This window comes from Petaurus breviceps, unplaced genomic scaffold (assembly GCF_028583685.1).
Source record: "Petaurus breviceps papuanus isolate PSGF00001 unplaced genomic scaffold, PetGlider_PUasm1.0 221, whole genome shotgun sequence".
In the NCBI taxonomy this organism is placed as follows: Eukaryota; Metazoa; Chordata; class Mammalia; order Diprotodontia; family Petauridae; genus Petaurus; species Petaurus breviceps.
In genome coordinates, this window is record NW_027185877.1 from 7,085,910 (window position 1) to 7,113,446 (window position 27,537).

General features: G+C 38.5%; 2 pseudogenes; one reads left to right on the forward strand and one right to left on the reverse strand.

Annotated features, from left to right (window-relative positions):
• Positions 1–13,185: 13,185 nt before the first annotated feature.
• Positions 13,186–15,263, forward strand: LOC138166335 (5-aminolevulinate synthase, non-specific, mitochondrial pseudogene; annotated as a pseudogene).
• Positions 15,264–16,096: 833 nt separating this feature from the next.
• Positions 16,097–17,320, reverse strand: LOC138166337 (fatty acid-binding protein, heart-like; annotated as a pseudogene).
• Positions 17,321–27,537: the final 10,217 nt, after the last annotated feature.

Below are 27,537 nucleotides of genomic sequence, written 5' to 3' on the forward strand. Positions count from 1 at the left end.
AACTGTATGACCTTAGGCAAGTAATTTAACCTCAGCCCCATTTTCCTCCTTGGGAATAATAAGAATGCCTAAGCCAAGTTATTATAAAAAAATTAGAATGACAAATGCTGGAGGGGATTGGAAAAACTGGAGTAAAAAGGTATTATAATGCATTATTTGTAGAGCTCTGAACTGGTCCAACCATTCTGGAAAGCAATTTGGAACTATGCCCCCCCCCCAAAAAAGCTATTAAACTTTGCATATCTTTTGATGCCACTACTAGGTCTGTGTCCCCAAAGAAATCAAAGAAAGAGAAAAAAGATGCACATGTACAAAAATATTTACAGCAGCTCTTTTGTAGTGGCAGATTTGGAAACTGAAGGAATGCCCATCAACTGAGGAATGACTGAATAACTTATGGTATTCAAATGTGGTAGAATACTATTATACTGTAAGAAATGCTGGAGGGAGGGGCAGCTAGGTAGCAGTGAACAGAGCACCAGCCCTGGAGTCAGGAGGACCTGAGTTCAAATCCCACCTCAGACACTTAACATAAAAACTAGCTGTGTGACCTCAGGCAAGTCACTCAACCCCAATTGCCCTGCCTTCCCCCCTCCAAAAAAAAAAAGCAAAAAACAAAAAACAAAAATGCTGGAGGGATTGGTTTCAGAAAAAACCTGGGAAGACTTGCATGATCTAAAGAAAAGAGAAATGTGGGGTGGCCAGGTGGTGCAGTGAATAGAGCACCAGCCATGGAGTCAGGAGGACCTGAGTTCAAATGTGGCCTCAGATACTTAACACAAAAATTAGCTGTGTGACCCTGGGCAAGTCACTTAACTCCAATTGCCCTGCAAAAAAAAAAAAAAGAAAGAAAGGAGAAGTGAGAAGACCCCAGTGAACATTTATACAATAACAACAATATCATAAAGATAATCCTCTTTGAAAGACTTAGGAACTCTAATCAACACAATAACCAATCACAATTCCAAAGGACTCTGCCTCCAGACAGAGACTTGACAGACTCAGAGTGCAGATGGAAGCCTATTTTTTTCTTTTTTCTCACTTTTTTTGGACAAGGATAATATGAGAATTTGTTTTGCATGACTTTTGTATTTGTAATGGTTTTTGTTTTTCTTGCCTTCTCCATGGGTGGGGGAGGAGAGAGGAAAAGAATTCAGAACTGAAAATTAAATAAAATAGAATTTTAAAAAATAATAGCACTTACCTCACAGGGATATTGTGAATATCAAAATGTGTTACTATATATAAAGTGTTTTGCAAATTTTAGAGTACTCTTTAAATTCCAGTTACTAATATTGAAGCATATAATTTTCACATTCTTCATATTTTTGTCTATCACTAAAACTCCTCCCCTCCCCATGTCATATGTTTTTAAACACTACATTAGAATTCTTCAGAGATATGTGAATGGTTTCTCATAGGTTACCTTTTGAGATCGTTTTCCTCTGTAGAGGAACTTTATGTAGAGATAACTTTATGATCTTCAAGTGGACATTTTGTCCACATTATTCTTATCACTTATCATGACCTCATTCTATACCATAAATAGTCTTAATGCAGTCAGTCCACAATTAAAGGGTAGGTTCTGTGAAGTTCTACCAGAGCAAAGAGGCCTTGAATATAGGACCAGTAATTGACTCTGTCTTCTTTCTGAGAACTAGACTATATAAACAAGAAAGTATTTATTAAGCAATTACTATATATTAGATTAGAATCCTAGGTGCTGGGAATACAAATACAAATGTAAAAATGTCTCTGCCCTCAAAGTACTTACAGTCTAGCTGTGAGAGACAGCATACACACATCCATGCACATATATACATATATATGTAGAACTAGAGCTATGATTATTGTTCATTTGTGTCCAACTCTTCATGACCCCATGGACCATACTTTCCATGGGCTTTTTTGGCAAAGATACAGGAGTAGTTTGCCATTTTCTTCTCCAGTTGATTAAGACAAACAGAGGTTTAGAGATTTGCCCAAGGTCACATGGCTAGTAAGTGTCTGAGACTGGATTTGAACTTGAGTCTTCTTGACTCTAGGCCCAGTGCTCTATCCACTGAGCCACCTAGTTGCCCAGAGATATGATTATCTTCCACAAATGTTGACCCCAGCAATTAGTACCCAGAATTGATTTGTTTATCTGTGCCATCAATTGATGTATGCTCAAAAATGCAAACTAACTTCAATGTTACCTAATAAAAACATAATTGATGTTATAAGTTAAATATTACAGTACATTTTAAAGTCAAATAGGTATTTCTCTTTTTTAAATATGTATTGCTTTGGATTATTTGTTCCATGGTTTCTCTTCATCAATATGGTTAATTGAGGATTGACTGTTTTAAGACTATCAATGATACAGAATGAGGTCGTGATAATTGACTAAGAATAATATGGACAAAATGTCCACTTGTCAAATTTGTTTTTGCATTGAGGAACTCTGGATCTGTACTAAAGCATACATGTAGGGTAAATCTTAAGTATTTGCCATATTGAGAAGAAGACAATTTAAGAGAGAGGCAGTCTGCAGCCTCAGGAAGACTTGGGCACAAGTGCTGTCTGACACATGCTGACTGTGTAATCCTAGGTGAGTAATAAACCACTTAGTGTTCCAAGCATCTCTCTGAGAGAGAAAGGTAGAGATAATACTTGCAAAGGAAAGATACACATCTGCATTGGTAGAGATCAGTTTACCTCTAGGAACTCTCTATATTGATGAAATCACAAGACATGTCATGATGAGCTAACTCAATGGGCTCTCCAAACAACTCTACAACTATACAATAGGTATCCTTTATCCACTTTATTTTTTCTTGTATAGATTGTTGGCAAAAATCCATTTTGACTCGATGGAAAGTTTGATGAGGCACTGTGAAATGGGTGCTAGAGTGCTGGACTTGTGGTCAGGAGGATGTGGGTTCAAATCCTACCTCAGACATTGACTGTGTGGCCTTGGGCTTGTCACATCACTTCTCTGGTTTTTAGTTTCCTCTTCTGGAGAATGACAGTGTTGGGCCCAAGGTACCAGTTCTGAATCTACCATACTGTGGTTAAAGGAGCAAGTAGGCTGTAAATATATGGTCAGTGTGTGAGTGGCATGAAAGTTATCAACCAGGAACTGTTACATCACAAAGGGAAGAAGGTTGGTCATTTGGCAAGAATGAAAGATAGGCAGCTAGTGGAGAGCCTGAGTCCTACTGGGACTCAAAAATGTTCAATAATAACTTTAAAACTATAAGGAAACCCTTTGGTGTATCAGATAGATATGTCATAAGGATATGTGACATGAAGAAGATACAAACATATATCACTGACAATACTGTACAAATATTTTTGTTTTATACATTTAAAAATATTTTTCTGAGAAAAGGGCCAAAGGCTTCACCAGTCTGCTAAAAGTGTCCATAACACAAAAACAGGTTAAGAACCCCTGACCTAGGAGGGCTAGGGTGGTGTTTATAAACATTTGAACAAAACAACTTTGTAAAGTCATGTGACATGGCTATTAATGGCAGTATTGTTCTTAGTTCAATTTTTAAAACCCCCTTGGAAAATATGTGTGGAGGGGAATTTGTTCCTAGCATTTATCAAGGCCCCTTTATAATTAGTCACAAATCATTGTTCCTTTGCTATTCATAATAAAAAGGCTATTCAGAGAAAGCCCTGGGATGATATTCATGTGGATGAATATAATATTCCACAAAAATTTTAAATTGCAAATAAAGAAAGGAGCTATTTGCGTGGAAAAGAGAAATAAATTACGGCCAGTTCTATTTTGTACCAAAGATGTCCTTTTCACTGAGGGATCCTGGGTAATATGTTGTAGGTGGGGCTCTTTCAAGCATGATAAAAATCCTCATGCAATACTTTCATTTCTGGAGCATCTGTAGTAATTATCTATCATTTTATTCCCTTGTAAATGAAAAATGAGAAAAAATCAAATTCTCACTCAAGATTCTAATGTATATACAATATAGGGATTTCATTTGCAATGAATACTGTTTCAACAATTAATGAATAACATGGATATAATCATACATATTTCATCTTCAAGTATTCATATAGCTCTTATAAATGTCCTTCCCATTAAGAAATATGATGTAGGGGAGGGCTAGCAGTTCTCCCTGGGTGGCACAGTGGATAAGTGCCAGGATTGGAGTCAGGAAGACCTGAGTTCAAATCCTGCCTCAGACTCTTACCAGCTATGTGACCCTGGGCAAGTGACGGAGAAAATATTGATCTATGTAGTAGAGAAAGTTTTCCCTTCTGGGAGTTCATATACTAATTAAATCTGAGGTCCAGCCTCTATCCCTATATGCATTTTCTTGAACATAGGTCATCATTAAATATTATGCATGTCAATAATATACCATATATAATATATTAATATTTAGCACATAGAGATAAATATAGCATATGCATATTGTAATTTGTCCATATTCCTCATTCTACAGTTGAGCAAACTGAGGGACAAGGAGGGTAAGTGATTTTCTAAACCTCACATCAGGATCATATTATCTAAGAGGCCCAATAAACACTGTGCCTGTGGTTTATAGAAAAAAATGACTATAGTGTTAAATTTTATTTGTATGCTAAAACCTATCACAAACTTCTCTTCTTAATATTCATTATATTAAGAATATAAAATGTAGATACCATGTACTACATTCTGCATATGATTTCTAAGATCGCTCCTGGCTCTAAATCTTAAGACCTTTTGATAGGAAATCTTCTGCCATAGTTGGTCTCTAGACTTTCTAGGACCCTAAAGATGGGAGAAGAGCTGTCTGATTGGTTTTTCCTTATTCTAGAAGAAATTATACTTCAATTATAGCTAGTTTTAGTTTTCACTTTTTATTAGCATCTCTTAAATTCATATGAGACAGCGTTTATAATTCATAAGAATTCAGGTTTATTGATAGAAAATAGCTTTTGCATTAAATATTACCCTGGGCTTGCTGCTTATCAATAACTGGAAGGGGGGTGAAATAGGCATTATCAAGAAACACCTTGCTTATTCTGTACCATTTTCTGAATTAGTAAAGTGTTACTCTAATGGATTCTGAAAGGCTATTTTGTCTAGATTCAGGAAAGCTGCCATATGTAGGCTTTCAGATAGGATTATAAAAAGAGAGGTCTATCTCAAGCTTTACCCAAATAAATATCCAGTAACATTCCACCTCTCTTCCTCCACCTCCTTCAAAAAAGAAGGCAGCAGTTAAGGGGTTTAGAAATTTAACAATTTTTCAGGATTTGTCATTTTTTTCCCTTTTGTTCCATGTAGAATTAAATTGTCTGTTGAATCAAAGCAGTCTTGAAGCAGTTTAACTCAATTTCTGTAGCAAATGACCCTTGATTTCCCTATGAGTCAAAAAGAAGTTCAGAACAATTTGAAAAGACATCAATATGCTTCTATGATAAATAATAGTAAATTTAATAAAAGTTTATTTTCTGAAAACACATTGTGCCTATTTCTGCCTTTAGAAATGTCTGCAATTTGATTAATATTGAAGAAGAAAGAAGAAGATGATGAAATCACAAGACATGTCCTGATAAAGAAAGAAGAAGAAAGCTTGGCTGGCAGTCTTGGTCATTTATCACTGCTTTACCAAAGTGAATTGTTGTTAGACAAAAATGAGTTCCTGTAGAAAATGGATAAAATTGCATGGGAAATTACTATGCTATGGAAATTAGATAAATTATTCCACATATGGTTTTACCAAAGTAAATAATCCCACCAAAGAATATAGTCAGTAATGGAACTCATTATTCTCCCAGTATGTGATAGTACATTTCATTTTTAAATCTAAGGAAAACTAGGAACCCTTAGCCAGAGAAAACAACATTATGTTTCTCTGTACAAATAAATATCTCATTATCAACCCAGCACGTATTATCTATAAGTCTCTTAACTTTCTATAAAAGTCCTATGTGGTAATACAAAAATAGGTGGATTTGAGTCAACAAAATTAAAGTTACTGAACAACAAAAAGAAATTAACAGATCCATAATAAAAAGGAAAGAAGTGGACAGGAAGAGGGAAGGGAGTAATTTCTGCTAAAAATCTCATGTCCAAACTCTGCATGGGATTGACAGAAGTTCCTCCAGTTGATAAGTGATCAAAGAATACAAATAAGTGATTCTCAAAAAAGGAAACATTAGCAATAGAAAAAAAAATTCAAACAGTCTAATAATTGTACAAATGAAGATTAAAACAAATCTGAAGTACCACATTATACCCATTAAATTGGCAAGGATAGTTTATAAAAATGAAATTCAATACTGGTAGGGATAATAATAATACAATAGTAATAACCTGCACCCTAAGGTTTGTGAAGCACTTTGCAAACATTATCTCATTTGATCCTCACAACAATCCTGGGAGGCAGGACCTATTATTACGTCCACTTTATAGATGAGGAAACTAAGGCAGATAGAGGCTAAGTGACTTGTCCACAATCACACAGCTAGTAAGTATGTGATGCAGGATTTAAATTCAGGTCTTCCTGCCCCAAGACCCATCAAAAAGACTCTATTATATGATTGGTGGAATTGTGCATTGGTGTAACCTTTTGGGTAAATGATGTGATATCATACAATAAGAGTCATAAAGCTGTTCATACTATTTTGTCCAGTAGGCCTATGATCCTGTAGTGATCCCTAAGGTTGATTTTGATAGGAAAAAAGCTGCATGTCTGTGTGTGTGTGTGATGTATGTGTGAAAATATTCATAGTAGCACTGTAATAACCCAAAACTAGAAATGACTCATGTTTGTTGTAATTTATCCTACACTCTTAAAGAGGATCAATGACATCAGGAAGGCAGTGTCTTGACTCCTGCATGAGCTGGATTTAAGTGAGGCAAAGCTGCATAAAGTCATCAGCCTCACTCTCTCCTCCAGAATCATTGGAGTTCAGTGACAAGAGTCAAGATACCTGATGATGGCCCAGAATTCAGTGAGTGACCTTGATCCTTTCAAATTAGGTCTTTCCCAGACCTTACTTTGTCTGAGGCAATGCCCATTCAATGACCTAGGGTTAGATAAGAACTGAGACAAAAGATAGCTTAGTTTACCATCACAAAAATATATATGTTTGCTGGAATTGTACATTGGTATAACCTTTGAGTAAGTGATGTGATATTATATAATAAGAGTTATAAAGCTGTTCATATTCCTTTGTCCAGTAAGCCTATGACCCTATAATGTCCCTATGGTTGATTTTGATAGGAAAAAAGACATATATATGAAAATATTCATAGCAGCACTGTAATAACCCAAAACTAGAAATGAGTTATAGAATATCACCTGGTCATAGGAAGTGACAAATATGAAGAATGCAAAGAAATATGGGGACACATATGATGTGATGCTGAGTATGCAGAGAGAAAAAAAGCAAAACCAAAACAACATATGTATCAACTATAACTATTTAAATAATAATGACAGAAAAAAGTCTGGGAAAAAATTCAAAAGAAGAAAAAGTTTCTTCAGGGGTCACAGAAACAAAGAGCATCATTTTGTTATGATCTTGCTAAGGTTAACATGCCCTTTTATGGGTTTACTTCTTTAAACGAACTATGAACATCAGAAATTTATGACCTCAGTGACAATCAAGTGCCTTGCTGGTATGTTTGAACAGTTGTCTTTGTTTATGGATCCAATACACTGGTGGGCCTATGATCTTATCAATGTGGGTCCTTTTTCTTTTTCTTCCTGTGTAATTCTTGCCCAAGTTTTCCTCAGATCCATCACAGAACATCCACCCAGTATCCTTCCTCCACGATAGTCTTTTTTGTTTTCCTTTTTGTGGCACCATTGGACCTTTGGCCTACCTACCTGCTTATTATCCCTTTCTTACTACATGACTGGTCTACATCCTTCTTTGCAGCAGGGGATTGGCACATGTATAAAGCACCTGAGATGCTTCTAAGAGGCTGGGGGGCCTACTTCAAGGAGGCTGGTGATGACATGTCATAGAAATAATTTGGGGAGACTTTGGAGCATGCATAGACATTCTGTAACTGGTTCCAGTCTATAGACCATGTGATTAGGTAAAGTATTTTTGATTGGTTGTATAAACAGAACTGGGAGTACGTTAGAAAGGTGCCCAACAGAGCCTGGACCAGTCTTTTCAGCTGATCTCTTTAGTGGATTTCTGCTCTTGGTTTGACTCCTTGGCAGATGGTGTATGGTGAGAGATAGTACTATAAGGTGAAGGACCTTGGGTCGTCTCCCCTCTAAAACCAACATATGGCCCCACGAATATAGTCATTGGTCCTTTGCCTCACTATTTGTTCTTTTGAGGTTAAAGAGAAATACAAGGTTGTGACCCTGAAGATTTCAAAAGGTCAAAAAAGCAGGTCTCTAGGAGTATAGAAGTCTGGGAATCCAAGAGTCAGAGTTCATGCCAGATTTTACAACCAGCCTAGAATGACCTAAAGAAAAGGAACTTTGGGAACTGGTTTAGTTATAGCTGAGATAAGGACTCATCAAGTAGTGATGTCACAATGCATTTGGACAGGAATTTGGTAGGACCAAGGCTATGTAGAAACTACATAGGTATTTATAACTATTAAATATCAAAAGCTAAGTGGCTATCTGGTTAAATGTAACTGGATGTGATAGTCGCTGACATCATACCTCAACTCCCGAGGGGAACCTCTAGAATCCTGAAGGGGTAATAATTCTGAAATGTTCAGTTCAGACCACACTTTCTATCTATGTATATATTCATCTCTCTCTCTCTCTCTTTCTCTCTCTCTCTCTCTCCATATATGTGTGTGTGTGTGTGTGTGTATGTATATATGTATGTATATTAAAGGGAAAATTCTCTAGAATTAATTTTTAAAAGTCTTGTACCTTCCTTTCCCTCCTCTTTTTAGAGGCATGAAACTATGGGTATAGAGAATTACATATAAAATCAAATTAATTAACAACTAATTAAATAAATTACCTATAAATATAAAATAAATAAATTATATATAAAATAAAAAATTGTATATGTGCTGCTTAGTGTAATGGGAATGGGAATTTGGAGATCTTCCCTGCCCCTTTATAGACCTAGAGGGAAATCTGAAGACCTCTCCTGCTTTGAAAGTAAACTCTGCCCCCTGATAGGCTGACTGTAATCACATAGAGCCTGTGATGGAGGGAATTTGCTAAAGGGGAGCAGAGCCCACAGGAAGCTTCCCTGATGTGAAGATAAACTCTGCCCACTAATAGGATGAAAGTAGTTACATGGAACCTGTGGTGGGAGGAGTTTGCTGAAGGGAAGCAGAGCCAACAGGAAGCTGGTCAGAGCTAGGGAGAGTGGGGGAGGGAGGATGCTCATTAAGGTGACAGAGAGGTTTGTGAGTAAATATTAATCTTGTATTGGTTTGTGGGAAGGCTGAAGGATGCTGTGGCTCTTAGCGTTATTATGGCTTCTAAATATCTTTGGCATTATGATGGAGTCAGCTTACTGGTTTTGGGACTGGGTTTTCTGGTGTCTAAATAAATGCTTCAATTCTACCCTCTATATGGAGAGTTTGGTACATTTTGTGATCCAAGGTCATGCTATACTTATAGTCATGGTCTTTATCATGATCGTGGGCACTGTAAATATTGCATTTCCACTACACTTAATTTTGCTTATTTTTTTAATCCTTTCTTATAAGGGATGGCTCTATGGAAAGCTTGGGGTGGGGGTGGGGAGGGAGAAAGGATATTTTGGGAAATATAAAAATCAAAGACATCAATAATTTGAAAAGCTTTGCTGTAAATCATCTCTATTTTTCTCAGGATGATGATGATAATGATGATATATGACATACACACAATATAATATGCATATATTTGGGGAGGCAATCAGAGTTAAGTGAATTTTCCAGGATCACACAGATAGTAAATGTCAAGGTCCTCCTGACTCCAGGGCTTATGCTTATCCACTGTGCCACCTAGCTGCCCCTGACATTTATATTATGCTTTAAAGTTTGCAAAGATTTTTGCTTACATTATCTCATGTAAGCCTCACAACAGTCCAGTGAGTTGGTTACTACAAATAGTATGCTTCCCATTTTACAATATGGAAGCAGAAGTTCTCAAGGGTGAAGTGTTTTGTTCCCTTACTTTCCCTTCAGCTCTGTTCTTCCTAATCCTGCCCATCCTTTAAGATCCAATTTCTATGTCATCTCCTTCTCTGAGCCCCACAGTCAAAAGCGATTTCTCTCTCCTCTGAGCTCAGAGTACTTTAATCAATTTTCAAGTTAATCAAATGTGATAAGATCTGTAAAGTGCTTAGCACAGTGCCTGGCACATAGTAGGCATTTAGGTACATGTTCTTTCCTGCTCCTTTGTATTTCTGTTATTGGACTTTGAACCTTGTCTCAGCTCCTCTAGGGCAGGGACAGTCTTGGGTTTTATATTTGTATGTCCCCAATACTTAATAAAAGGCATGTCACATTCTAAGTATTTAATAATTTATTTCTTCATTCATTCATTATAAACATTTGTTCATATTTGAATGAGAGGCATAGAGAATATATGACCTCACTACTAGGATTGCCATTTACAGATTTCTTTTTTTAGAGCATTTGACTTGGTTGATGAAAATGGAGTCTTGAAAGTTCTTTCTCCTTCAACAAAGTGTCTCTTACACTTATGCTAAAGTCATGCAAGACTATTATTATGCTAAAGAGAACCATGAGATAACTTTAAGTTTGGCTCAACACTGCCATGGATTTTGAGGCTTCCTTAAGTGTCCAATCTTTGCTGCTTCTCCTTCTACATATGCCTGTCCACCTCTCCTGCTTCCACACTGTCTGCTCCCAAAAAAGCTCTCTTTTGTCCCCCATGATGAAGCTTCCCAGGAGCCTCCTTCCCAATGTCAAAAGTCCTGTGAGCATTGCCAAGTACCAGCTGTGTATCCCTTGGCAGAACTTATTAAATTTGTCTTTGTTCTTTTTTACATTGGCCCTGGTACAGAATCTGGACCTCCCAGACAAGGCTGGGAATGAATATAAAAGACACCTGTTGATGAACCTATGGAAAACAATGAGGCTATTATGTATTGCTCTGTTACAGGGCTGGCTTACCTAGAAGATTATATTGAAATATAGCAATAGCTAGAGAAGGAGACATAAACAAGAACCCAAAAGATCAATGAAAATTTTTACATGAAAAGGGTTTTTTTTTTTAATTAGGAAAGGATCATACATTTAGAGTTGGAGTGGATATTAGAGGTCATTGAGTTCAACCCCTTCAATTTGAGGATGACGAAACTGAGGGCCAGAGTCTAAGTGACTGGCCCAACATCACAAAGCTAAATTTCTTAAGCAAAATCTAAGTCCAAAAAAGCTATCTATATAGAAAGATTTATGGGAGTCTGAATGCAGATTGAAGCAAACTACTTGCTCTCTCTCTTTTTTGTTTTGTTTTGTTCCTTTCTCAATGTTCATTCCATTGGTTATAATCTTTCTTCATAACTTGACTAATGTTTAATGTGAAGGTATTTGTAGAACCTATATTGGATTGTATGCCACAGTAGTTGGGGAGAGGGGAGGAGAGAAAGGGGAAGAAATTTTGGAACTCAAAACCTTGTGGAACTGAATGTTATAAACTAAAATGTTAAAAAAAAAAAATCTAAGCCCAGAACTTCTGACTCTAAGCCTAGTGTTTTATCCAATAAATGGAGTCTATATTATTAACATTCTCTCCATCACTTTCTTAAGTCTAGACAATCAACAAAATGACAAATCAAGCCCAGACTGATAGTTACCTGATTCCCAAGGTGCAAATGCTCACACTAAGAAACAGCTCTCCCAGGATGAGCTGGCTTTAGCACATAACTGACTCAAACAGGCATGTTAAAAAAGCAGACTATTCTCACAAATAAGCAACTTCTGGTGAACAATTTCTGGAGTCGAATTGATTTTTCTAGACCACTTAGCTATTTGTAAAGGCAATTCAGAAATTAAATCCTGTAGATGAGTGGACAAGAGAATGATACTTCATCTCTCCTATTCTATTCTATTTTCTCCTAGTTTATGATGTCAGTTTTAACCAAGGAGTACAAGTCCCTTGACCCTGTTTGCCTCAGTTTCCTCTTCTGTAAAATGAGCAGGAGGAAGAAATAGTAAACTACTCCAATATCTTGGTCAAGAAAATTCCAAATGGGGTCATGAAGAGTCAGACAGAAGTGAAAACAAGTCAAGAACAACAACAAAACTTAACAAAGCAAAATAGCACTAAGAGAACTAGATCTTGGCTGACTCCAGGTCATTTAACTGCTAGAGAATCATAGAGGATAAACTGATGCTTGGGCCTGCTTTGGGGGAGGTCCCTGAAGTCATATGAAGGTACCCAACCTTTTTTTCTCATCCAGCATTATTTCTGATGTGTTGTCTTTCCCCACTCAATTGTAAGCTCCTTGAGGGCAGAGACTGTCATTGTTTATACATATATATGTATGTGTATGTGTATACATGCAGATATAGAGTTTTTTATCCCCAGCACTGACTTAGCTCAGTGCCTGACACACAGAAGGTGCTTAATAAATGTTTATTGTCTATTGACAATGGGACTGAATGAGTTAGACCTGGATATAAGTCCTGAGGGCTGAGTCAAGAGAATTGAAGACGCTGAAAAAGGATTACATTTTGCCCAAATATTCACATCTTTGATTCCTCTTCTATGTCAAACTTCCCTACGTTTTGTTCTACTTCAGAAGCTACACTCCTCACCTTTGGCATCATCATCAGGCACAACATCTTCTTTTCCAGTCAGCCAGTCAAAAAACATTTATTAAGTGCCTACTTTGTGCCTTATTAAGGCACCATACTAAGTACTGAGAATACAAATATGAAAAAGATAGCCCCTGCTCTCAAAGAGTTTACAGTCTAAAGTGGGAAGACAACACACCAAAGGAAGCTGTAAAGTGAGAGGTCAGGAGTCCCCAGGAGTGGAGCCTGGTAGGAAATGAAGAGATGGCAATCCCAGACAACCGCAGGAAGCTCTGCTGAGCCCCTGAGGTTCTGATCATTTTCTCTTTGACTTACATATTCAAAAGCACCGGTGGCCTCATTGATTGTGAATGGCCTTGTCAACAATGCAGATCACGGCCTTCTCCAGCCAGAAACCAGAGTGGTGACCTTAGTCCCCCCTCCCTCCTGGCCCCACCGCCTTCACCACCTCTTCGACACTGTTCAGGATCCTGTCCTTTACCCAAAATGGAGACCAGTCAACGCTGCCCATTCTTGTCAAGAGTACCCCAAACCTTTCTCCAGAAGGCTAGCAAATCTCTGCTCTTCTACGCCCAGAATTGCCCCAAAATGATGGAAATTGGATCCAAAACTGCTTCTTGGACTGTGACCACTTCACCAACTCACTTCCAGCAAGTAAAAGAAACACCTCCAGCCAATGAGAAGGACAAAACTTCCAAAACTGTGGTCCAGCATGCTGACAATTCTCAGCAGATACCAGCTTCCTGCTGGCCATCCAGCCTCTGCCGCAAGCCAGGGAAGTGCCAGTAAATGCCCCTTCCTAGCGGCTCAGATGAACCAAAGAACCAGTAATGTCTTCCCGAAGGCCACTTTAGAGCTTCAAGAGGATGTGCAGGAAATGCAAGCTGTGAGGAAAGAGGTTGCTCAAACTCCAATTAATCCTACCGTGATTAATCTCAAGACTGGTAGAGAAGACCTGAATGATTTGCTAAAGAACTTTCAGGATCTCATGCAAAAGCAAAGACCAGAAAGGGTATCCCATCTCCTTCAGGACAACTTGACAAAATCTGTTTCCTCTTTTCAGTATGATCTTTTCTTTGAGAAAAAAATTGATGAGAAAAAAAGTGATCACACTTACCAAGTGTTTAAAACTGTGAACCGGAAGGCACACATATTCCCAATGGCAGATGACTACACGGATTCTCTTGTTACTAAAAAGCAGGTGTCTGTCTGGTGTAGCAATGACTACCTGGGAATGAGTCGCCATCCTCGGGTGTGCGGAGCAGTCATGGAAACATTGAAACAACATGGTGCTGGGGCAGGTGGTACTAGAAATATTTCTGGAACTAGTAAGTTTCATGTTGATCTGGAAGGAGAATTGGCTGACCTCCACCGGAAAGATGCAGCATTACTGTTTTCATCATGCTTTGTTGCTAATGACTCCACCCTCTTCACTTTGGCCAAGATGATGCCAGGCTGTGAAATTTATTCTGATTCTGGGAACCATGCCTCCATGATCCAAGGAATTCGTAATAGAGTGCCAAAGTATATATTTCGCCATAATGATGTAAACCACCTCAGAGAGCTGCTAAAGAAATCAGACCCGTCAGTCCCTAAGATTGTTGCATTTGAAACTGTTCATTCAATAGATGGAGCGGTATGCCCATTGGAAGGGCTGTGTGACATGGCCCATGAATATGGGGCAATTACCTTTGTGGATGAAGTCCATGCCGTGGGATTATATGGTGCTCGAGGAGGTGGGATAGGGGATCGTGATGGAATTATGTACAAAATGGACATTATTTCTGGAACCCTTGGCAAAGCCTTTAGTTGTGTTGGGGGCTACATCGCCAGCACAAGTTCTTTAATAGACACCGTGCGATCTTACGTCGCTGGCTTCATTTTCACAACTTCCCTGCCCCCAATGCTTCTGGCTAGCGCCCTCGAATCGGTCCGCAACTTAAAGAGTGCGGAAGGTCGAGCCCTTCGCCGGCAACACCAGCGCGATGTCAAACTTTTGAGGCAGATGCTAATGGACGCCGGGCTCCCCGTGGTTCACTGCCCCAGTCACATCATTCCAATCCGGGTGGCAGATGCTGCTAAAAATACAGAGATCTGTGACGAACTTATGAGCTAACATAACATCTAAGTCCAAGCCATCAACTACCCCACGGTCCCCCGGGGAGAACTGTGCCGCATTGCGCCAACCCCCCACCACACCCCACAGATGATGAACTATTTACAGGAGAATCTGCTGGATACTTGGAAATTTGTGGGGCTGGAATTGAAGCCTCACTCCTCGGCAGAGTGTAACTTCTGTAGGAGACCCCTGCATTTTGAAGTCATGAGCGAGAGAGAGAAAGCCTGCTTCCAGGGCATGAGCAAACTGGTTTCTGTCAGTGCCTGAATCCGACCTCCATATCTCAGCCTTATCTTCCCCAGTCTCCCGTGTTGTCTCTGTAGTCTTTATATATGAATTAACTTATCTTAAATTTTAATCCATAGTAGAAACATAGTTCTGAAAATAAATTCCTATTAAAGCAAAAAAAAAAAAAAAGCAATGCAGATCACACAACCCATCTAGATCAGAGCTTACTGTGGGACAAGACTCTTATCAGTGTCTTCACACAGATTCACCACAAGGGCACCCAATGCCATTCTTCCATTTCTTCTGATAGTTGTAAAGATTCCAGTGGAGAACATGAGTTGTCCAACTCTCCTCATTACTTTTCGAAAATTTTAGAACTCTTTTAATGAGCCTCAGTTTCTCCAAGAGACAAAGGATCATCTTTTTAATTCTACTAGCCTTGTCTTTCCTCTATTATAAGATAGTAAATCTAGAGATAGAGGACCATAGATTTAGAGCTGGAAAGGTCCTTAGATGATACTGAATCCAACTTCCTCATTTTCCAGATGAAAAAAAATGAGGCACAGAAAGGTTGTGACTTGACGATGATCAAACAGGAAATAAGTGTCTGAGGAGGGATGTGAACCCAGGTCTTCCTGCCTCCAAGTCTAGTATGCTACACAATACTGTCCTTCAACATACCCTTAGATTAGAATCTGTACCATATTCATCTTTGCATATTGGATATTTAATAAATGTTTGTTAAATTCAGATAAATTAAATTGGAGAAAACTAATAACTCCCACCAGGGTCTGACTAGGACCCAGGGACTGATTCACACATAAATTACAAAATCATCGGATCATAGATCTAGAATTAGAAAGGTCCTCAGAGGTCATCTAGTCCAATTTCATTTTTCAGATAAGGAAATTGAGGCTCACCCAAAGTCATACAAACAATGATGTAGGAGTTGAACCAGAATAAAAGTCAATGGCCCATCTATTGTATCATGTTTCCTTTCTTTTTTTTTTTTTTTTGACTGGCTGTGGGATCTGCTTTATTGGCTTGGGATCAGCCATCAGATGCAGTTTAAAAAAAAAATACAGAATGGACTTCAACTAGGACCAGGACAGCACCATGTGTTTTCCATTTCTGGAGGGTTCCTTGACCAGAGTCAATTGGTACAAAACACTGGGGTGGGGAGAGGGACGGGGTACAGAAATGAGGCAATCTGGTGTTGAGTTCAGTGGTAGCCGTCGGCAGAGGAGTTGACAGTGAACAGGTGGGCTGGCTTCAAGCTGTTTCCTTCTCATAGGTCCTAACGCTGACTGCACTGCCATGAGTTAGTGTCAGAATGAGCTTCCCATCCTGGAGCTCCCGAACAAGTGTGGTCTCCTGCCCATTTCACTTCTGGAGATGGACAAGTTTGCCTCCATCCAGTGTGACGAGAGACTTGACTTTCCTGTCATCGGCTGTTGTCTCATCAAACTCTACTCCGAGCTTGAAGATCTCAGTGTTCTTTTTTTTTTTTTAACTTTTTTTTTTTAAGCAATCAGGGTTAAGTAACTTGCTCAAGGCTACACGGCCAGTCATTTCTGGGTGTGGTGCTGAGCGTCTGAGCCCGGGATTCGATCTCCAGGTCGTCCCAACAACTCGCTGAGCCACCTGGCCGCCCCTAAGCAATTGGGGTTAAGTAACTTGCTCAAGGTTACACGGCCAGGTGTTTCTGGGTGGGTGCCAAGTGTCTGAGCCCGGGATTCGATCTCCAGGTCGTTCTGACACTGGAGCCGGTGCTCTTACTCTCTGTGCTATAAGGTTGACCCATTCCCTTTTGTCTTCCTATTTTTTTGTTTGTTATTTTTTTGGTTTTGCTTTTTGAAGGGCAATTGGGGTTAAGTGACTTGCCCAGGGTCACATGGCTAGTTTTTGTGTTAAGTGTATGAGGCTGGATTTGAACTCAGGTCCTCCTGACCCCGCAGCCGGTGCTCTATTCACTGCGCCACCTAGCCACCGCCAGATCTCAGTGTTCTTGAAAGTGCTCTGAGTCTTGATGGTGATGGTGTCCCCACTGACCTCGATGATGGTGGTGGGCTTGGTCATGCTGGCCACCTGCCTTGTGGCAAAGCCAACACCAATGGACTTCATGTAGTCATCGAAGTTCTTGCTGTCGACCACCTTCCAGGTGCCAGCGAAAGCATCTGCCATGGTGCTAGGCTAGAGGAGGAGAGGCTGGGCTGGGCTGGGGATGCACTTCGAGGTGCTGGGTCTGGATCCCTCATGTTTCCTTTCTTATAGAAGACTAACAACATAAAAAAAATCCCTGTTTGGTTTTCCACCTAGCCTATATTCTCATTCCAGGAGGCTAATTTTTGTAGCTATGACTTCAAAATAATTGATTCTTCATAGTTTCTCCAATCATGCCTAGAAAAAGAAATCCTCAAATCTACCAGTCCTGCAGCATTAGTACTTTGGAAAGCAAATAGACTGAGGGCAGAATGGATTTTTGACAGCTGTACTTCTGAACCCTCATCCAAGTACACTGAGTGATTTTCCTGCCTTCTAGAGTGCTCTGTAGAACAAGTTTCATGGGTCATTAGTCGGTTCAAGCATGGAGAAGCTTTAGTTCTCTGGGAAAAGACTTTTGGGTCACTGAGAGACATTTTACCAGCATCTAGATCAAAGTTTGAGGGACAGGAAAAATGAGCCAGGATGGTTTTCTCATTCCTCCACCTCTATTCTTGGTCCTTGGTCTTGGCCCGTGCAACCATATACAACCCATCCCCACATACACTTACACAGTCAGCTATTTGGTAGACTTTCTCCTCCTTTGTGTTTTTCCATTTGGGAATCTTATAAGGCAAAAGGAGAGGGGAAAAAAGGAAAGGACAAAGAGCCACCAAAGTCATTAGCTCATTTTATCATCATCTTCAGTTATATTCCTCCTCTGATCTTATACAAAACTATAAAGTTGGAAGACAATGCCCACACCATCTAGTCTAACATTAAGGTCAATTCAGTGATCTTTTATTTCACACTTACTGTGTCAGCAGATGAAGATAAAAAATGAAATAGCACCTTTCCTCAAAGAACTTAAATTCTATCAGAGGTAAGGGGGAAAATGAATACATAGGAAATTAAATACAAACTATACACAAGGTTATTTGGGGGAGGGGCACTAACAAAGGGAGGAAGTTGAGAATCAGGATAGTTTTCCTGTCAGAGGTGGCTCTTGGGCTAAGCTTTGAAAGCAGAAGTGAAGAGACACAGTTGACAAGAGAGTGCATTCCAGAAATGGGCAAGAGCTTTGCAAAGGCATGGAAATGGAATGTCATGTTCAGGCTAGTTTGACTGGAAAAGAATGAACTTCTATAATTCGGGAAAGTAGGCTGAAACCAGATTGTGAAGGGCTTTAAAGTCAAGCAAAGGATTTTGTATTTTATTCTAAAGTAAAGAGAGAGCCACTGTGAGATTCTTGAACTAGGGAGTGGCATGGTCAGAATTGTGTTTTAAGAATATATCAAGGGCAGCTAGGTGGTGCAGTGGATAGAGCACCAACCCTGGAGTCAGGAGGAATTGAGTTCCAATTCAGCCTCAGACACTTAATACTTGCTAGTTGTGTGGTAAGTCACTTAACCCCAATTCCCTCACCAAAAAAAGAGAATATATCAGTATATCAGTTTTACAACTATGTAGAGGACAGATTAGAGGAAAGAAGAGACTGGAGACAGAGAATCCAATTAGGAGGGCTCTCCTATTATATAATTATAATATCAAATCCAATAGTTTTTTCTCATTCATTTTTCCCAACTTCTATGTAGCACTGTTGAGCCCACCCTCTTTCCTGGACTTTTATGACACAGCTCTTTTCTGTTTTTTTTTCTTACCTGTATATTATAATTATATATGTACTAAATATATATGTATATAAATACTCCGTAGCATACATATGTGTATTGTGTTTATGTACATATAATACATGTGCATATATATGCATATACATGTGTGTATATAAAAATTTCTGGCAAGAGGAGGTGAACTAGGCTAGTAGCCATGTGAGTGAAGAGAAGGGAACAGATATGAGACACAGTATGGAGGTAGAATTAACAAGACTTGGCAGCAGATTGGATGTGAGGGAGAGAGAGAAGTTCAAGATGCTTCTAATTTTGCAGATCTGGAGAACTATAAGGACAGCAGTGGCCTCAGTAGAAACAGTAAAGTTAGGAAGAAGGGAAGGTTTGAGGGAAAAGATAATGGATTATGTTTTAGATATATTGAGTTTGAGCTGTGCCTAGAGGATATCCATTTTGAGATGCCCAATAAGCAGTTGGTGATACAGGACTGGAGATCAAGACAGAGACTGGGGTTGGATGTATAGATCCAGGAGTCATCTGCATAGAGATGATTTTGGAACACATGAGAACTGATAGGATCAAGAGAGGATAATAGATACCTTGAATACACTCATGCTTGGTCGTAGACCAGGGGGGTGGTCCTGAATAGGAAACTAAATGGGAGCAGCCAGATTGGTAAAAAGAAAGACAGAAAAGAGCTGTGTCATAAAAACCCAGGAAAGAGATGGTATCTAGGAGGAGAAGGAGGAGTCAACAATGCTACAAACAAATAGGGGAAAATGATGACTTAGGAAAAAAAAAACATTGGATTTGATAATTACTGTAATTAGATTTTTAATTATAATGGTCATAATTAGATCAGTGGTAATCTTGGAGAAAGCAATTCTAGTTCATTAATGAGATCAGGAGCTGCATGCCTAAAAAACATTCCCTTCTACAATATCTCCAACAAGTAAACACTCAGTCTTTCCTTGAAGGTCTTGAGTGATGGGGAAGTGACTCTGGGGAGCACTAATTGTTATGAGTTTTTCTTAACTATGCCCTCTAAGGAAGCACAGAAATATCTGAAATCTTCTTCAAGGGTCGAAGGCCCTTTAACAAATAACTATCGAAGATAATTATTATGTCATTCTCATTCCCTCATGTCTTTCTTTCAGGATTGAAATCCCCAAATTCTTCAATAGATCCTCATGTATTATTGATTCAAAGTCAATTGTCAACATGATTTCCCTCCTCTGGACATTCTCCAATTTATCAATGTCCTTTGTCAAAAAGCAACGCCCAGTAGGGAAAAAAAGAATCCAAGCATGGTCTAACTATGGCATTCAATGCCCTCCTTATTCTTGAATTCTTTGACCCTCAATGGAGTCTAAGATTGCCTTACATATTTTTGGCTATCTAAAAGTGGTGATGGCCTGCTTCTGGCAGTGTGTGAATAGAAAGTGAAATATTGATGAGTAAAGCTCATTATTCCCTTTTTGCTGGCTCATCATACTTGTGAGAACAGCCCCAATCATTCCCAGATCCTCCCTTCAGGTGTGGTTTTCTTTGTTGTCAAATGCTCCAATCCATTCCCTGACCACCAGGTCTCTAGCATACATATATCTCCTTGGCAAAGCTCCAGCTCCAGCTGCCAAACACTCTTGTGGTTCATATTGCAGTCTGCTAAAACCACAAAATTTTTTTTTCATGAGAAATATTGTCTAGCTATGCCTTCTCTACCTCTGTTATTAATCTCACTATCTTGCTAATAATCCACCCCTAAAAATGCAGTCATCTGTGATTCCTCAGTGCCCCAGTCCTTCACATTCAATTATTTCTAAGTCCTATTGATTCAACCCCTTCAATGTCATATTAATGATATTTATTTTATTTGAGCCTCACAACAACCCTGCAAGACAAATATTAAAGATACTATTATCTCCATTTTATGTCTGAGAAAACTGAGCCATGATTGCACACCTAATAAGTATTGGGGCAGGATTTGAACCTGCATCTTCATGACTCCAGATCTAGATCTCCATGTATTATATTCTATATGTATTATACACTGCTTCTGTATGAGACTGTCACTATAGTGTATAATGTGTGTGGACTATGAGAGCTTCCTATGGAGCCACATTGATCTTTTTAGCTCATTAGCATCATAGATTTAGAGTTGGGAGGGATTTGATTGGCCTTAAATCTAACTCCTTCATTTTAAAAATGAGGAAATTACAGGCCAGGCCAAGGACCAAATTGTACCAAATCACTCAGGCAGTAAGTGATAGGCTGGGGTTTGAACCCAGGTCCTCTGATTCTGAATCCCATGTCCTTTCCATTGTACTATACTGCCTACCTCCTTTTCTTGCTTGCTAGGATTATTCACAAATATACCAATTGAATTTCATTCTTGATAAACTCTGAGCTGTCCTGACAAATCACCTAACTTCTCAGCCTCCATTTCCTTATCTGTAAAATGGGGATAATAATAGCACCTACCTTATAGGCCTAGTGTGAGACTCAAATAAGACAAAATATGTCAAGCATTTTGCAAACCATAAAGCCAATGCTATACTGGTAAATGTTTTAACAACTGGTTCTCTGGAGAAAAAAAATATACACAATTTAGGTTTATGCTTCATTAGTAGTATTTTCTCCGTCACTTTCTTAAGTCTAGACAATCAAGAAAACAATAAATCAAGCCCTGATTTGTATCAATTTCTGAGTGATAAATGCTCACGCTGAAAATTTAGCGATTGGTTCTCAACACTCTCTTCTAGCTTTCTCTAACATATCCCTGAATAAAGTACTATATAAATGCTAGCTATTGTTATTACTAAATGTATTTCAGTGTTTTTCTATTAAACTTTTAAATAGAAATACCATTGAATAATACAAGACCCTGCAAGGCCTGGAAAACTAATTTTGTATCACTCAGTCTTTCTTTACAGCAGGAAATAATTGGACTCTTTCTTTATAACTCATGTGATATTCATGCCTGTTGGTTAGAACAGTTCTCAGCTTAGATTTGGCTAACATTTCTGGCTAATAAGAAATTCATATTTGACTTCAAGGCAAAGAAAAGAAAATCAAAATGCAAATCAAAATTGGGTGGAAACTATGCCTTTCAGAAAATAAAAAGAATTATTTGTACAACATCACAAGTCGGTTTCAAAAGAATGTGTGTAAATGCCTGAAATCTTTCAAATAAAGCATTTCCCCCAATAGATAAAACACTCCCTATGAACAAAAGGCCTTTTTAGTATGAAGACAAAGTGAACGTGGAAGTTAGATCTCTAGCTGAACAAAGAACACAGAAAATTCATGTTTCAAAACAGTTTTAATCAAGCTATCAACCTGAATTATAAATTCTGTGAGCATGAACAACATAGATTCCTAAGGTAAAAGCAGAAATTTAGAAAATAACACTCAGAAATCACAGAAGGAACTAGAAGATTGACCTTTGAGGGGGTTACAGTTAACCTTGTTATCTCAGTGATCTGGGCACAGTTTTAAGATCTCAACCTTAGTGTAGATGAGTGAGGGGGAACCTGCAGCCTTAAGGTCCTATTGCAGCCTTCTAGGTCCTTAAGTGTAGCCATTTGACTGAATCCAAATTTTATAGAACTAAAAATTTGATTCCCTGAACCTGGATGCTTTTTTATAGGAAAGTACTAAATGAAACAAAACAGAAAAAGAATCTTAATTCATGCAAAGTACAACTACCTGCTGTTTGCAGCTATGTAACCCAAACATGCCAAGTCTCGGCTCCTGTTTATCCCTGCCCTGCAGAAGATAAACTGGTCTGATAATTAGACAAAGTTGTGTAGTCCGAAAAGGCTGGATTCTGTCCTAACCTTCTCTTTCTTTTTTTTTTAATATCTTTTCCAATTACATGTAAAAATTTTAATTTTCAATTAAAAAAAAAATTTGAGTTCCAGATTCTTTCTCCTCTTTCCTCTCCTTGAGAAAGACAAGCAATTTGATATAGATTATACATGTGTAGTCATACAAAATATATTTCCATGTTAGCCATCTTGTGAAAGAAAGCCAGACACACACACACAAAAGAAAAATAAAGAATTTTTCAAAAAAAATTTAAAATTCAATCTGTATTTAGTCTCCATCAGTTCTCTCTCTGGAGATGGATAGCATTTTTCAACATAAGTGCTTCAGAATTGTATTGAATCATTGCATTGCTGAGAAAAGCCAAATCATTCACATGAACAGTATTACTGTTACTGTGTACAATGTTCTTTTGGTTCTGCTCACTTTCCTCTGCCTCAGTTCATATAAATCCTCTCAGATTTTTCTGAAACCATCCTGTGTAGCCTCCTCTTTTAAATAAACTTTTCTCCTCCTCTCCAGGCTTTTCTTTCTCTCCTGAGTCCAGGTCCTGAGTCCACCCCCAATTAAAACATGACAGGACCTGAGAAGAGCATACACTTACCAGTTTGTTGGCTGATTAAACTTTCACTGAAACTCAGTCCCAGATGATTATTGCCTCAAGCCAAGCATTTTCATTTCAAGGTTTTTCTCTCTAATTGTTCAATTTAGCTAATTGCCCAGTGCTTTTCAGTGATCTTAAGTTGTTTCATGGCAAAAAGTCTTTCTTAACATCCCAACTAGCTTTGTACCAGCGGAGGAGGCAGCAGTGGTGTCGGAAGAGGAGGAGGAGGAGGAGGATGAGGAGGAGAGGGGGAAGAAGGGGAGGGGGAGGAGGAGGAGGAAAAGTAGGAAAAGGAAGAGATTATTTGGCATAACATTCTGCTTGAAGTTTTTCCTAATCCTCTCATTTGCTAGGGCTCTATCTCACTAACTGCTTTGCATTTTAATTAACTTACATTTATTTGCATTTATTCTCTCTATTTTTAGTGTGTATATACATATATATGAATCCCAAAAGTTTTGGTATAGTTTTTATTAAATTATTTTAATAAATTAATTAAATAAATAAAAATTAATTAAATATTAAGCAATATTGGTACTATTAATAAATATTAAATCATAACTGTATTTTCTTAATTTTTGATGCCCCAAATCTTCATGTTTATGTATATATGCACATATATTATTGTATATACTTGTGTTCTAATTTAATAACAAGAATTATATCTATCTCTATATACATATATCGATATATGTGTTTGTGTATATATACGTATAGACATGTACCAATTATATACATATATACACATGTATGTATATGTCTAGGAACTCCCAAAAATGTGTGTATAGAAACAGGATCTCCCTGATAAAATGCTTTTTGAAAGGATTATACACACACACATTTATATACTTATATATAAGAATATATATATATATATACACATGTATACACACATATTTGTATTGTTATTGCCTTATTATTACCCCAGTGATTAGAATGAAGTTCCTTGTGAGTAGGGGTTATATTTGTATTTATTCCCAGGGCCTAGTATAGTGCCCGATACTTAATAAATATTTGCTAATTGATTGAGAACTTTATGGTTCACAAATTACTTTTCATGCATTATCCCATTTAAGACCCTTCCTATGAGGAAAGTACTACATGTGTTATGAGCCCCATTTTATAGATTAGGAAACTAAGGCTCACAGAGATTAATTTATTTGCCCATGGTCATACGGCTAATAAACTCCAGATATGTATTTTGAACTCAAGTCTCTTCTGATTGCAAATCCAGGACTCTTTCCACAATACTGTGTTGCAGTGGAATTAACAGCAGTAATATTTGAGACCTATATGGTAACTTAAAATTTGTAAAGCTTTTACATATATTATCTTGTATAATGTTCACAGTGACCTTGAGTTAAGTAGTACAGGTATTATCATCTCCATTTTATAGATGGGGAAACTGAGACTTGTAAAGCTTAAATGATTTGCCCAGCATCACACAACGGGTAAGTGTCAGAAATGGGCCAGATCTTGAACCCAGCTGTTTTTACCACACAACGCTGGCATATAGCAGGCATTCATAGGTTATAACATTTTATCAGTGCTGACTTGTGCACTAGAAGTGATGCCACAGATAACATCATCCATGGATATGAATGGAAAAGGAGATGGGGAGTGGCTATATAGTAAGAAAAGGAACAAGAGGTAGACTGCCCATGAACTGCCCTGTTCTCCATAAAATATGAAAAGGACCAGAGGAAGACCTCTAGAACCCAGGGGAGATTACCTATGCAGGACTGATGCAAGGATGCCCACAGGAATTGCATGGAAGTGGGGGTGGCTAGGTGGCACAGTAAATAGAGCACCTGCCCCGGAGTCAGGAGGTACTGAATTCAAATCCAGCCTCAGACACTTAATGCAAAAACTGGCTGTGTGACCTTGAGCAAGTCACTTAACCCCAATTGCCCTTCAAAAAAAAAGAATTGCATGGAATTAGCATTAATAGATGATACATTGGTGGAAGAATTGTCCATACTGTAAGGTCACAGATCCATTGAAGTAGCAAAGGGTGAAAGAAAGAAAGACCTTTGGAATAAGAGGCCCTCAGTTTAAATTCCTCCTCTCTTATTTCCTCTGTGATTTCAGGCAAGCCCCAATATTTATCTGGACCTCAGTTTCCTCAATGGTAAAATGAGGTTGGAATAGATGTCCTCTGGGGTCCTTTCAATTCTGTGATCACAGTTGAACTGTGGATTAAATTTTTCCCCCCATTGTATTGCCCTCCTTTCTTTGCAGAGGTGGTGAGTTCAGTGTGGAACATTGCAGACTTTCAGAATGGGTTGATATGATTTGTTTTTCTTTCTCTTTTTTGTATTACAAAGATGAATCTGTGAAGGGGAAGGGGAGGGAAATATTTGAAAATAAAAGTGATACAAAAGCAAAAGTTGTTAATTAATACATTTCTAAAAAATCATTTTTCCCTTCTTAAAAGGTTTCCCTCAATCAAGACAGTGGCGAGGTATTGTATAGAGACATATGTGAAATCATGCTGATCTTAAAGGTAAAACTAACTAGGTCCTAATAGGGTGACCTCAGTGGTGGTTAGCGATAGAGAAGTGGGAAGGGGAACACAGGAAAAATATAATAAATATTTGGGAACTTCCACCCCCAAAACTGGCTAACACTATAAATCAGACATAATTTATTGTTTTGTTGGTCATCTAGACTTAAGAAAGTGAAGGACAGAATATGAATCATACAGATTAAATTCAAAAGTCTGTTGAGAGTACTTTTCCCCCATTCCAGAGAGTCAGTTGTTAAATATTTACCAACAAATCCCCAATTACATGGCTTTGGTAGCAGAATGTTAGAGTGGAAGCAATGTTGGCATTGGAGTCAATGAACCTGGGTCCACATCTCAATTCCCATGTTTACTGTACCTCCTTGGAAAATAATTGACCTCGTTGGCTAGCCATGGTAAAATTGTTCTATAAACTTTAAAGCACTCAAGAAGTGTGAACCATTATTGTTATTATGCAAAATGAACTTCTAAAGTTAATTTTTTAAAAGGTGACCATCCTTATAAGGCAACATGAGAAGCACTGGGATATGACAGGTTTGTCAGAGTTAGGAAGATTTGGGACCTGTTCTGATTCTACCACATACTGACTATAGGACCCTGGGCAAGTGACTTAACCTCGGTGTTCCAGGCAACTCTCTAACATGTTTTTTCCCCAAGGCAGTCAGGGTCAAATGACTTGCCCAGAGTCACATAGCTAGTAAGTGCCTGAGGCTGGATTTGAACTCAGGTCCTGACTCCTGAACCTAGCTGTCCCCAAATTTAAGCAATTACTTAATATATTTGAGTCTTAGTTTTCTTCATCTACAGAACAGAATAAGAATACCACATAAAGTTCTTGTGGAGACAGCACATATGAAAGTGCTTCAGCAAAGTTCAAGGACTCACCAAAGCCCCGTAATTAGATATTAGAGTATTTGCTACAAAACTACGTCAAAAGAAATGGTTTCCCTGTAATTTGGGAAGGATTGTGTCATCTTGGTGGATTGCAGCCCTTTAGCAAGTTCCTATCTTCTTAAGCATTCCTTCAAGAGCTATCAGTCAATTACCCCAGAGCCAAGATACCGATAATTGCTAGGTTCCCCGTCTAAAGACTTCTCTAAACTGATAGCAGGCATGACAGACAGCTAATGACAGAGCAGAAGCTGACCAGCAGAATTTGGTATAAATAACATCTGGAAACCAAAATAAATACTGGGCTATTTTTAAAAAGTCACATTCATTTCAAAAGTACAAATAAGTAAATGCATTGAAATGTTCCTCTGAGCTGGAAGATAGATTCAATGACACTATTACCAGAAACATGATTAAAATGTTCTGTATTTTCAGAGCAGTCATTCAAAATGTCAGCTCTCCTTGTTTTCTCTGCCCTCTAAGCCTTCTCCACTGTTATACCCCTAAAAGGCAGTTGTGGATATTGTTGTGCTAAGTAAGATCAGAACCTTATGTCCTTCCCACCCACCCGATTCCTCCACCATCCTAATCCTTCCCCCAAGGCTTCTTTCTCTTGACTTCCTGTCACTACTTAGTACTGGTCTGAAGAGGGCCAATTAGAGAAATTCCAGACACAGAATGAGGGAGGGGGGAAGGAAAGAGACAGAGACAGTCAGAGACAGAGAGACAGAGAGACAGAGAGAGAGAGAGAGAGAGAGAGAGAGAGAGAGAGAGAGAGAGAGA